General features: G+C 42.3%; 1 non-coding gene across 1 annotated transcript; it reads left to right on the top strand.

Moving 5' to 3' along the window:
- Nucleotides 1-5,260: 5,260 nt before the first annotated feature.
- Trnas-gga (transfer RNA serine (anticodon GGA)) lies at nt 5,261-5,345 on the top strand. The gene is given in 2 exon segments: nt 5,261-5,301; nt 5,311-5,345. It is a non-coding gene; the product is annotated as a tRNA-Ser (tRNA).
- Nucleotides 5,346-11,977: the final 6,632 nt, after the last annotated feature.

The following is an 11,977-nucleotide window of genomic DNA, read 5'->3' as shown; positions in this document are numbered from 1 at the left end:
TGAGACTGTTGAAGCAGTAAAAGAAAAAGCGACGGAAGTAATGTATGGACTTACCGAAAATGATCTGCAGCATTGCTATGAACAGTGGAAATTTCGTATGGAGCGGTGTAGAGACCGAGGAGGAGAGTACATTGAAGGAGATAACATGAAATTGTAAATAATTGTAAATAAATGTTTTTTCCAGCATCAGTCCGGTTTTTTTCTAGCCGCACCTCGTATGTAACAGATAGACATGATCCCAATGTTCCTGGCTGTGGCTTAGTTGCTGAAGTTGGCCCTTCAACTGCTCAAGAACCCGATAGTAGGCCTATGCTGTTAGGCCTACGCTGTTGGTAAGAACGTCTGTCAAAGTCACAAAATCCAACCAGTAGTGCTTCCCAACGCCTGAAGTAGTCAGGCCGTTTAAGAAATCTCACCCAAGGTAAAAAGACACCAAACAAACCAAAAATAATTTCACATATACTGACACACACTCCAGTGGAAGACGTGTTACAACGCAAACAAGAAGCCTCTACATACAGAAAAGGAAACATTTTACAGAGAACTATGGATACTATGCATAATAATCTCTTTTCTAAAAAATAGTGGCCATGATCAAGCCAAATCACGCGATAAAACTCCTCAAATAAAGCGCAGGAAGGAAGTAGGCATTTCTAAGAAGATTCTTCAAGATGAAACAGACTAGGATGCCCTGCATCTTAAACGATTTTCTCACGGCAGTCCAGGTGACGAGCAGATTCAATGCACAAGTTGTAAGCGGTGGGCTCATCTGTCTTGTGTTAAAAATGACGTGAAAGGACTTTTCTTTTAAATGTTTGCACTGCAAAGATCTTATCGGGCATTCAGACGAAGTTTGATGAAAATTTTGGACATACTTTTCGTATCAAAATGTTCTTGTAACAACAATAACAAAATTGGTGACTCCATTTTTTGTCACAACAATGTAGGAATTTGTATTAAACCTTTAGTAATAACTTCGATATATTTTCATTTCAATACACAAATAAAAAAAATCAAGGAATAAACTGGGCCAACGCACACTGACCTCCCCTTCTGCCAAAATCTGAAACGTATATTTTTAAGCACACTTTCATACTCTCTCTCTTTCGCACACACACGCACACACACATGAAAGTGTGCTTAAAAATACTTTATTTGAGATGTTGTCAGTATTCACAATACACACAAATGAACACAGAGAATAACAGCGCTGAATGTGGAACAGATGAGATCGCAATAAAACATAAGTGAAGGCAATTTGTCTTGAGTTCACAAAAATACACAGAACGCAAATGCGTCAAAAGAAAAAGCGGGTTCCGGAAATGCGAAAGGTGATACTGCAACAACGTTTCTTTGACTACTGCCTTTACTAGCAACGATGGAAAGCCCTGTCAAGCTCGAAACATGAGGGAATAATAAACGCCGCAAGTAAATTTCGTACCACGTTCATTAGCAAAATATTTCCAGATATATAACGATCAACATACGGAAACGTAAGATGTATGCTATGTTTAAAAGCAAGTCTACGCTTAAAAGCAAAACGCTTTTGTTGTGGACGGTGAATAATATTATGCAGTATTATTGACGCTCTCCTTAGACTGTTAAATAATATTGTGCAATAATACTGTGATTAAAGGTGCTGCTGCTGTGATAATTGCTCTACTTTGTTGCAAGCAACAAAAAAGGTGGATGATTTTAAATGAAACAACAAGTTCACTGTTACCAGTCACCGTTTTATTTATTTCCACGACGCGTTTCGAAGGTTTAAACCTCCATCATCGGGTGGATTTACATTAGTAAGTATTACATTTGTGTGTGTGTTGTGTTACGATTTTTTGGAGGAACTTGTGGCACTGCCTAGTGGAGAAACGTGACACTATTTCAGAATATGGTTTAGGATTACTTTTGACGAAAAATTAAACTGATATCTAATGGTAAACATTAAATAAGTAAACTACAGTACCTTCAGTGATCACAGGTTCCTTTTGCTATCGTAACACACCACATGTATACTGCCACATTTGTAAACAAATATGGCGTCTGGAATCAGCTGGGTGCAAGGTTCGTATAGCAGAAGTGAAGACATAATCGCAAAGTGCAAAGAATATACATCATAACAATATTATGACAGAATAATTGCTTTAAGCATTTGGCGGTGTTTGTTTTGAGATGTCGAATATATGTGTGTGTACTTCAGGTGGTATATAAATCCAATTCTGACAAGTTAAAACAGCAGACATTCGTACTCGTTTATACAATCAGGTGAAATGTTAAAATGGCTTAAACTTCATACTTATTGATAACAATTAGGTGACATCTCAAAACAAACACCGCCAAATGCTTAAAGCAATTATTCTGTCATAATATTGTTATGATGTATATTCTTTGCACTTTGCGATTATGTCTTCACTTCTGCTATACGAACCTTGCACCCAGCTGATTCCAGACGCCATATTTGTTTACAAATGTGGCAGTATACATGTGATGTGTTACGATAGCAAAAGGAACCTGTGATCACTGAAGGTACTGTAGTTTACTTATTTAATGTTTACCATTAGATATCAGTTTAATTTTTCGTCAAAAGTAATCCTAAACCATATTCTGAAATAGTGTCTCGTTTCTCCACTAGGCAGTGCCACAAGTTCCTCCAAAAAATCGTAACACAACACACACACAAATGTAATACTTACTAATGTAAATCCACCCGATGATGGAGGTTTAAACCTTCGAAACGCGTCGTGGAAATAAATAAAACGGTGACTGGTAACAGTGAACTTGTTGTTTCATTTAATGTCAGTAACAGTCACGGTAAAGCCTAACCTAAAACTGTTCGCATTTAAAGGTGGATGATAAAAGGTTCAAGGAGCGACCCTTGTCCCATCCCCCCCCCCCTCCCCGTGTCACGCCACAAACACAGATAAATTTTTGAGGACGCCCGTAACACCATTATCAAAAAACAAAACAATGAAAAACGCAGTTTCGTCGAGTGAGTGTTTATTTATTTTTCTCTGACATCTTGCTACTGGCAATTTTTCCGAAGACTTGAAATTTACAGGAGCCGTTTCACTTTACAGTGTCTGAGACATAGTTATGGAAAACTGTCCTCCAACAATATGTGCACTAAAGGATTATATGCCCGCCCGGTTGGTCGTGCGGTCTAACACACCGCTTTCCGGGCGGGAAGGAGCGCCGGCCCCCGGCACCAATCCGCCCGGCGGATTTGTGTCGAGGTCCGGTGAGCCGGCCAGTATGTGGATGGTTTTAGGCGGTTATCCATCTGCCTCGGCAAATGCGGGCTGGTTCCCCTTATTCCGTCTAGCTACACTATGTCGGCGCAAACAAGTTCTCCACGTACGCGTACACCACCATTACTCTACCACGCAAACATAGGGGCTACACTCGTCTGGTGTGAGACGTTCCCTGGGGGGTCCACTGGTGGCCGAACAGCACAATAACCCTGGGTTCGGTGTGGGGCGGCGGAGGGGCGAAGTGGACTGCGGAAGCCGTCGTGAGGTTGCGGACCACTGCGGCTGCGGCGGGGACGGAGCCTCTTCGTCGTTTCTAGGTCCCTGATTAACATAACATAAGGATTATATTGGAGTAAGTAACGTATACACAAAGATAAATATCTATATAAGTATACTTCCATCTGCAAGTTTGTATTAATTAAATAAAAACATTTTTTCGTGCTCATTCCCTTCATTTTCTGAGCAACATATCATACGATTTAGAATTCTTACCACTTCTGGTTTTGCTCTGATCTGCCCTAATGTCTCACAGCGCCAGCAGTGATTTATACATTTCGATGCACTGTAGTAATAACACTCTTTCGTCTTGTTTTGAACTAATTTACTACATAAAAGCAGCAAAACTAACGTTATTGGTCTCTGTATGTCAAGGATATTGTCCAGATTGCCCAGAGAGGGTCATTATTTCCAGGCAGCTCAATATATTATGTAAGTTTTCGATGTTCTCAAATTACTACTGAAAACTCTCGGTCTCACATTATTGCACATCTGGAAATAGTGTCAATATTATTGACAATCTAGGAGCCGCTTTAGATTGCAGTATACTTAAGAGAGTAAAAACAAGAAATAATTGTAATGTATACTTTGCAGCCTATATTCGCTAAGTTTATTCCTCAGTTTTTTCCACAATTTGACCAGTCACTATTATTGGTCGTTGGGAATGTTATTGTTCTTTTCATTACAGCGAAAAGTATTTTTCCCCAACATATACACTGACGAGCCAAAACATTATAGCCGCGCGGGGTAGCCGAGCGGTCTAGGCGTCTTGTCACCGTCCGCGCGGTTCCCCCGTCGGAGGTTCGAGTCCTCCCCTGGGCACGGCTGTGTATGTCGTCCTTAGTGTAAGTTTGTTTAAGTTAAATTAAGTAGTGTGTACGCTTAGGGACCGATGACCTCGGCAGTTTTGTCCCGTAAGACCTTACCACAAATTTCCAATTTCCAAAACATTATGATAGCCTGCTTGATAGTTTATTGACCCTCTTTGTAATGTAACAAATCACCGATTCAGCGTATAATCGATTCTACAGTTCGTCGGTATTTTTCTGGAACTGTGTGGCACCAGGTGTCAACGCTCAAGTCATGTAATTCCCGTAACTAACTGGCCGCTGATTTATGCACGCGGTGATGGCGCGCGGTAGCGACCCATATGGGACCAATCGGATTCACATCACATTAGGCGAATTTAATGCCCAAGACGTTAACGTGATTTCGCTATTATGTTCCTCGAACCACTGTAGCACGATTCTGTATTCTGGGTTCGAGACTGAAAGACGACATCGTCGTCAGGGAAGACATCAAGTATCAAGGGTTACAGGTGGTCCGTAGCTGACATAGTGTCTTCGATTATGACCACAGGTCCCACGCAAGCGTAAGGAGAATGTCTATCATAACATAATACTGCTGTAGCTGGTACTGGTGTAACAAAAACGTGATTCATGCGACCAGTTGATACGTTTCCAGTGATACACGGTCCAATCTCGATTATCCCGACCCCACTACAATCGTAATTGACAATGTCATTGGGCCAACATGTGAACACACGGATAGTCTGCTGCGGAGCCCCTTGTTCAACAATGTGCGCTAAATGGTGTGCTTCGAAAACACATGTGCGTCCTCTGGTATTGTGTTCTTTCGCCAAAGGTGCCACAAATCGCCATCTGTTCTACTTTACACAGCAGACAAGCCTCCAAACCACATGTTCTGTGAAGTGTCGTGGATGTCCAACCACTGCCGCCCGGAGTGGCCGAGCGGTTCTAGGCGCTATAGCCTGGAACCGCGCGCCCGCTACGGTCGCAGGTTCGAATCCTGCCTCGGGCATGGATGTGTGTGATGTCCTTAGGTTAGATAGGTTTAAGTAGTTCTCAGTTCTAGGGGACTGATGACCTCAGAAGTTAAGTCCCATAGTGCTCAGAGCCATGTCCAACCACTTAGCGCCTTGTGGTAGTTTCACTGCCCTTCTGCCACTTTCCATAGCTGCTTACTACAGTAGCACGTGAACATTCGACCAGCTTCGTCGTTTTCGAGGTACTCGTTCAGTCTCTGCGTTATAACAATCTGCACTTTGGGAAAGTCACTTATCTCAGCGGATTTCTCCATCTGCAACACATCTTCGTTAGTGTAATCCCCCATTCGGCTCTGTTCTGGTTACATACTTTTCTTACTGCATTACGGTCTGCAACGTCACCAGGAGGCATCAAACCTTGCAGCGTGCAGTGACCATAATGTAAATCTTATAACGCGCCAGTTATGTACGTTTTCTTTATTGCCCACTACAATACTAATTTCAGGTACAATGCTAGGGAAATGAATGTCAAACTATTGCTGAGTGTCTGTAACACTATTCAAAAAATATATTTTATAGTTTTAATTCAACAAACTATGGTTTAAGGAACTGAAATGAAAGGATTCTCATTTTTCTCCAGTTTAGCGCACTGTGCAGTTGCGCGTTGCTTGAAGCTTTGAGAAATATTTACTTTTTGACTTAGCTTTTGCTACTTCTTGTTAATGTAGTCAGGCGCGGATTTTAGGACACCAGTTGTGAATCTTACACCGGTAACTTAGATCTTCCTCTGAACTTTTATTTAAGGACCGTTATAGCGGTGGTTCATCCAACCAGAATTATTACTGAACTGGATCTAAGGATATTAATTGACTTTTAATAAACGGAACCCTCATTTTTTAAGAAAAGGAACCACCACTATCTTTTACCCGGCAACTATATTAGTGATTCACCACTGATAATTGCCTGCACTTTTTTTTGTTTTTTTCTCTTTCCATGGAATAATACAATAATGATAAAATTAAGTAAAAACTATCGTGGTAGAGCCTTTATTGCCCCACGTACTGCACATCCGTTAGCAGTCCTGTTAATAAACATCGTTTATTACTTTATGTTGCGTAATGCTAGGCTGTACTGTAGCTTAACAAATGCGTTACTGAGCATCCAAAGTTACTTACAGTAATACTTGTTAGTTGCTCAAATTATAGTTCAGTGCGGTCGCTAAATTCACCGCCTAATCTAGTAGTGAAACAAAAATTACAGACAGAAATCACGCTTTTGAAGTTTGGTCCTTTGTTCTAATTTTACGAGGGTAATCCCAAAAGTAAGGTCTCCTATTTTTCTATAAGTACATAGACCTGTTTATTTCTTAATGGTTTACATCAGTTTACAGCTTCAACATTTAGCTAGTTTTCGACATAATCACCATGTCTGTCGATGTATTTTTGTAGACGGTGTGGCAGTTTTGTATGCCCATGTCATACCAGCTCGCCGCCATGCTGTTCAGAAAGTTATGAACTGGCGTGATTGTTGATTGCTCTCAGGTGTAAAGTGGTATGCCCAGGTTCCGTCACCTGTGACAATTGAGTCCAGAAAGTTGTCCCGTTCGGCTGCAAGGCGGTGAAGAAATGCGCGGGAAGCATCAACTCGTTGCCGCATGTGTTCCTCAGTCACCATGAGTGGTACCCATCTTGCGCACACCTTTTGGTAGTTCAACGTTTCCGTTAAAATTCTGTGAGCGGTGCTTCGGGAAACCTCAGGAACCAACGTGCAGAGATCATCTAGGGTGATCCGCCGATCTTCACGCATGCTTTGCTCAACCTTCAACACTATCTCCTCAGAAATTGACGGTCTCCCGCTCCTTTGTTCGTCGTGAATTTCGGTCCGACTCTCTACACCACTTACGAATGTTTTTGACATCCATGCACGACTTACCACACACTTCCGTCAATTGGCGATGGATTTCAATCGGCGTAGTGCCCTCTGCGTTCAAAAACCGAATAACTGCGCGTAATTCGCACTTGGCGGTAACATCCAACGGAAGTTCCATTCTCAACGGTTGCCAAGCCAAGACTGAGCGCCTCAGTGCGGCCTATACATGTTTACACACAGCGCGTGAAGCACTCTTCATAACTGTGTGACCAACTGCCACATAGACAGAGTTCTGTACATATAAAAAAATACTCCTATTTTTTTATAAGTACAGAACTCTGTCTACTTTTGGGATTACCCTCGTATTTTTGGCCGAATGTTGTAGCAGACCGACAACAAGGCTCTCTAGAAACTACACAGTGGATTTTTGTCCGAATTTTCACAGTGAAACGAAGAGTTGGACGAATGGGATCGCTTAAATGTCTTCAGTGTAATTAAGAAAAATTTAATTAGTGATTAAACGAAATTTTTTTCGAATTTTCACAGTCGAACGAAGAGTAGATTATGGACAAATGTGGCGTCAAATTGGCCAGCGTAAGGTTTAGTTTAGAAAAATGTTATAATTTCTTGAAAGTAAACTATATTATTAAGAAAAATGGTAATTAGTAATTTGAGGGAAAATTGAAATATTTCAGAACACCTACTGCTAACTTAAATGTCTCAGAGAAACATTTAATTATGAGATCTATAAGTTTCAAAACGTTCATCTCTAGAAGATCTAGTTGTTTTGTGCAAGATAGTTACACTGGTGCAGAGGAAGTCTTTCTTTTATGTTGAAAAAATGTACTAAATATCTAATTACAGAATAATTTGAAACTTCTCTGCGTTCTCTGAATCTATATACTCTGAATAATACAGTACCGATAGCTATTTAAATACACTCCTGGAAATGGAAAAAAGAACACATTGACACCGGTGTGTCAGACCCACCATACTTGCTCCGGACACTGCGAGAGGGCTGTACAAGCAATGATCACACGCACGGCACAGCGGACACACCAGGACCCGCGGTGTTGGCCGTCGAATGGCGCTAGCTGCGCAGCATTTGTGCACCGCCGCCGTCAGTGTCAGCCAGTTTGCCGTGGCATACGGAGCTCCATCGCAGTCTTTAACACTGGTAGCATGCCGCGACAGCGTGGACGTGAACCGTATGTGCAGTTGACGGACTTTGAGCGAGGGCGTATAGTGGAAATGCGGGAGGCCGGGTGGACGTACCGCCGAATTGCTCAACACGTGAGGCGTGAGGTCTCCACAGTATATCGATGTTGTCGCCAGTGGTCGGCGGAAGGTGCACGTGCCCGTCGTCCTGGGACCGGACCGCAGCGACGCACGGATGCACGCCAAGACCGTAGGATCCTACGCAGTGCCGTAGGGGACCGCACCGCCACTTGCCAGCAAATTAGGGACACTGTTGCTCCTGGGGTATCGGCGAGGACCATTCGCAACCGTCTCCATGAAGCTGGGCTACGGTCCCGCACACCGTTAGGCCGTCTTCCGCTCACGCCCCAACATCGTGCAGCCCGCCTCCAGTGGTGTCGCGACAGGCGTGAATGGAGGGACGAATGGAGACGTGTCGTCTTCAGCGATGAGAGTCGCTTCTGCCTTGGTGCCAATGATGGTCGTATGCGTGTTTGGCGCCGTGCAGGTGAGCGCCACAATCAGGACTGCATACGACCGAGGCACACAGGGCCAACACCCGGCATCATGGTGTGGGGAGCGATCTCCTACACTGGCCGTACACCACTGGTGATCGTCGAGGGGACACTGAATAGTGCACGGTACATCCAAACCGTCATCGAACCCATCGTTCTACCATTCCTAGACCGGCAAGGGAACTTGCTGTTCCAACAGGACAATGCACGTCCGCATGTATCCCGTGCCACCCAACGTGCTCTAGAAGGTGTAAGTCAACTACCCTGGCCAGCAAGATCTCCGGATCTGTCCCCCATTGAGCATGTTTGGGACTGGATGAAGCGTCGTCTCACGCGGTCTGCACGTCCAGCACGAACGCTGGTCCAACTGAGGCGCCAGGTGGAAATGGCATGGCAAGCCGTTCCACAGGACTACATCCAGCATCTCTACGATCGTCTCCATGGGAGAATAGCAGCCTGCATTGCTGCGAAAGGTGGATATACACTGTACTAGTGCCGACATTGTGCATGCTCTGTTGCCTGTGTCTATGTGCCTGTGGTTCTGTCAGTGTGATCATGTGATGTATCTGACCCCAGGAATGTGTCAATAAAGTTTCCCCTTCCTGGGACAATGAATTCACGGTGTTCTTATTTCAATTTCCAGGAGTGTACATTATACTAGCGAACCTGGCAATGTTTCGCAGTTGCCAAATATGTATCAGAAATTGATATACAGTATGTCCTAGTCCGAGGTTTCCCTAGGAATTGTGTCAGGACGCAACTTTCAGCTTCTCTTTGCGACTTAGTCCACTTTGAAGATGTGGAACTCGAAATTATAATAAATCGTATGAAGTATGAATAAAAAAGACTCCTTTCTTTACTTTTTTGTTTTTATCGTTTTGAAGGTTCTTTTTTAATTTTTGTACGTTGTAGGGTTACAGTATACTTTTCGACTCTTTTTAGATATTGTGGTTTGATGAACTACCAGTTCGTGAAAGGGCAACTGACCATGCGGAAAACACTCTGATCATAAATCAGTTCCAATCGATATGAATGCCCGACCTTGAGCCTTCTTCATTGTTACTGCAAACGAAACCTGGACTCGCTTAACTGAACGGTTGGTTAGAATAGTTGTTGTATTGAGTACGAGAGAGGCCTCTCGAGCTGCTAGATCTGTGAGGATAATAGCTTAAATGGCATTATTTCTCATAGTGTAAATCTGTGAATCGGCAGCGTTACAAAGTTTCAGACGATTGAGAAAGCGTAGCAGTATTTTCATCATAAGCCAATATGCCATAAATACAACTTTCCTAATTTATGCAGATTATCAGCTTTTCTGTTAAAACCAATTGCGAGGCAGAAAACAAAACAGCATGTTGTTGTGTATATAATTTTTGTTTAAAGCTGTACATGCGGAGAAACAATATACATTGGAGAAATAGGTTGTCTAATGGTTTAAATGCTCTGCTATTGTAGTTTAAACGGACTGCGATACAGAAAATAATAGGGACTATCTGTATGGGGTTGGAATTCTGTGGGAGCTAGGAGAAATATTTTATACTTTGCAATCCGTTTCAAAAACGTATTATTTCGAAAAGTAATTTATTTAAATATTAATTTTATTTATTGTGTTTCGCAGGCTCATGCGAGCCGAAGCTACTTCGCCTTGGAGCGAGTCAGTACATTCTTTATTAAATGTTCATTAGGAAATTTATAAACAAAACAAAGAATTGATAAAAGACGAAAAAAAGAAACGTGAGAGACTATACGAATAAATAACACATAGAAAAGGTCTCAAATACTGCGAGGAACTCCTGTATAGAATACAAACACATCAGCTTGACCGCGCTTTTCAGTTCTTAGTGAGTCCACACAGTTGTCCCGAACTATAACATTACACGCATAACAGCGTGAAAGTAATAAAATTATACAAGCCTTCGCGTTTCAGTATCAAGGGACGATGTAAATCGTTCTTAATATTGTAGATCACAGCTTTCAGCTCCTGCGCAAGATCTTTCACGTAATACTTTCAACGGAGCCTTCCATTTAACCACATTGGGGCAATAATTTTTCGCTTTTACCGGAGTTCCATGTCACAACTCTACGTTTTGGGTTTTGATACTGTTAAACTCTGACCTGTTGTCCGAAAATCAGCCACGTGCTGATGGTTCAAATGGCTCTGAGCACTATGGGCCATCAGTCCCTTAGAACTTACAACTACTTAAACCTAACTAACCTAAGGACACACATCCATGCCCGAGGCAGGATTCGAACTTGCGACCGTAGCGGTCGCGCGGTTCCAGACTGTAGCGCCTAGAACCTCTCGGCCACTCCGGCCGGCCCACGTGCTGATGTTATTTAGCTACATCCCTTCCGTGGATTGCACTCCAAGTCTTCCGTAATAGCCCTTGTGTCAGCTACAAAGGTAACACGAACGAAGGAAAGAAGGAACGAAGATTAGTGTTTAACGTTCCGTCGACAGCTTGGTCATTAAGAGACAGAGCACAGACACGGATTAGGGGAGAATGGTGTAGAAAATCGGCCGACCTTTCAAAGCAATTATCCCGGCATGTAACTTAAGGGGGAACGTATGAGCGAATTACTTTTACCGTTAGAGAGATGGCTGAACCAAATTTTGCTCATGTTGTCATTATGTTATTGGCTGCAGTCTACTTTTTCTTAAATTCTTTTATCAAATTATTTGATGAATGTGTTGGTGGATAATTTTGGAACACATAGTATCACATGACGATCATTTTCTTAAAAATTATTTTGCTTATCACTTTCATAATGTGCTAGGTTATTTTGTGAAATTAGATAAAGAAATCTGTGTACTAACTGTTTCTTCTTAATATCAGTCCTAGAACTCTCGCAGAAATTTCTTAAAATTTTGTGTATGATACATAGCAACTTTTATTTCACAAAAATTTAAATAAATTAACAGTAATGTACTCTGAAAAAGTTTGTGGCACAGAAAGTTGTGTTATAGTAGATACAAAGTCTGTAGCAAGCTTCACCTTTTTATCTGCAGTGGCTCAGCAGAAAATGCTCTTTATACACTGAAAAAATACAGAAAAAGATTTTACTGGCACTTATGCCAGAAACTT

This window comes from Schistocerca nitens, chromosome 1, assembly GCF_023898315.1.
Source record: "Schistocerca nitens isolate TAMUIC-IGC-003100 chromosome 1, iqSchNite1.1, whole genome shotgun sequence".
Classification (NCBI taxonomy): Eukaryota; Metazoa; Arthropoda; class Insecta; order Orthoptera; family Acrididae; genus Schistocerca; species Schistocerca nitens.
This window is presented reverse-complemented; position numbering and strand designations above follow the sequence as displayed.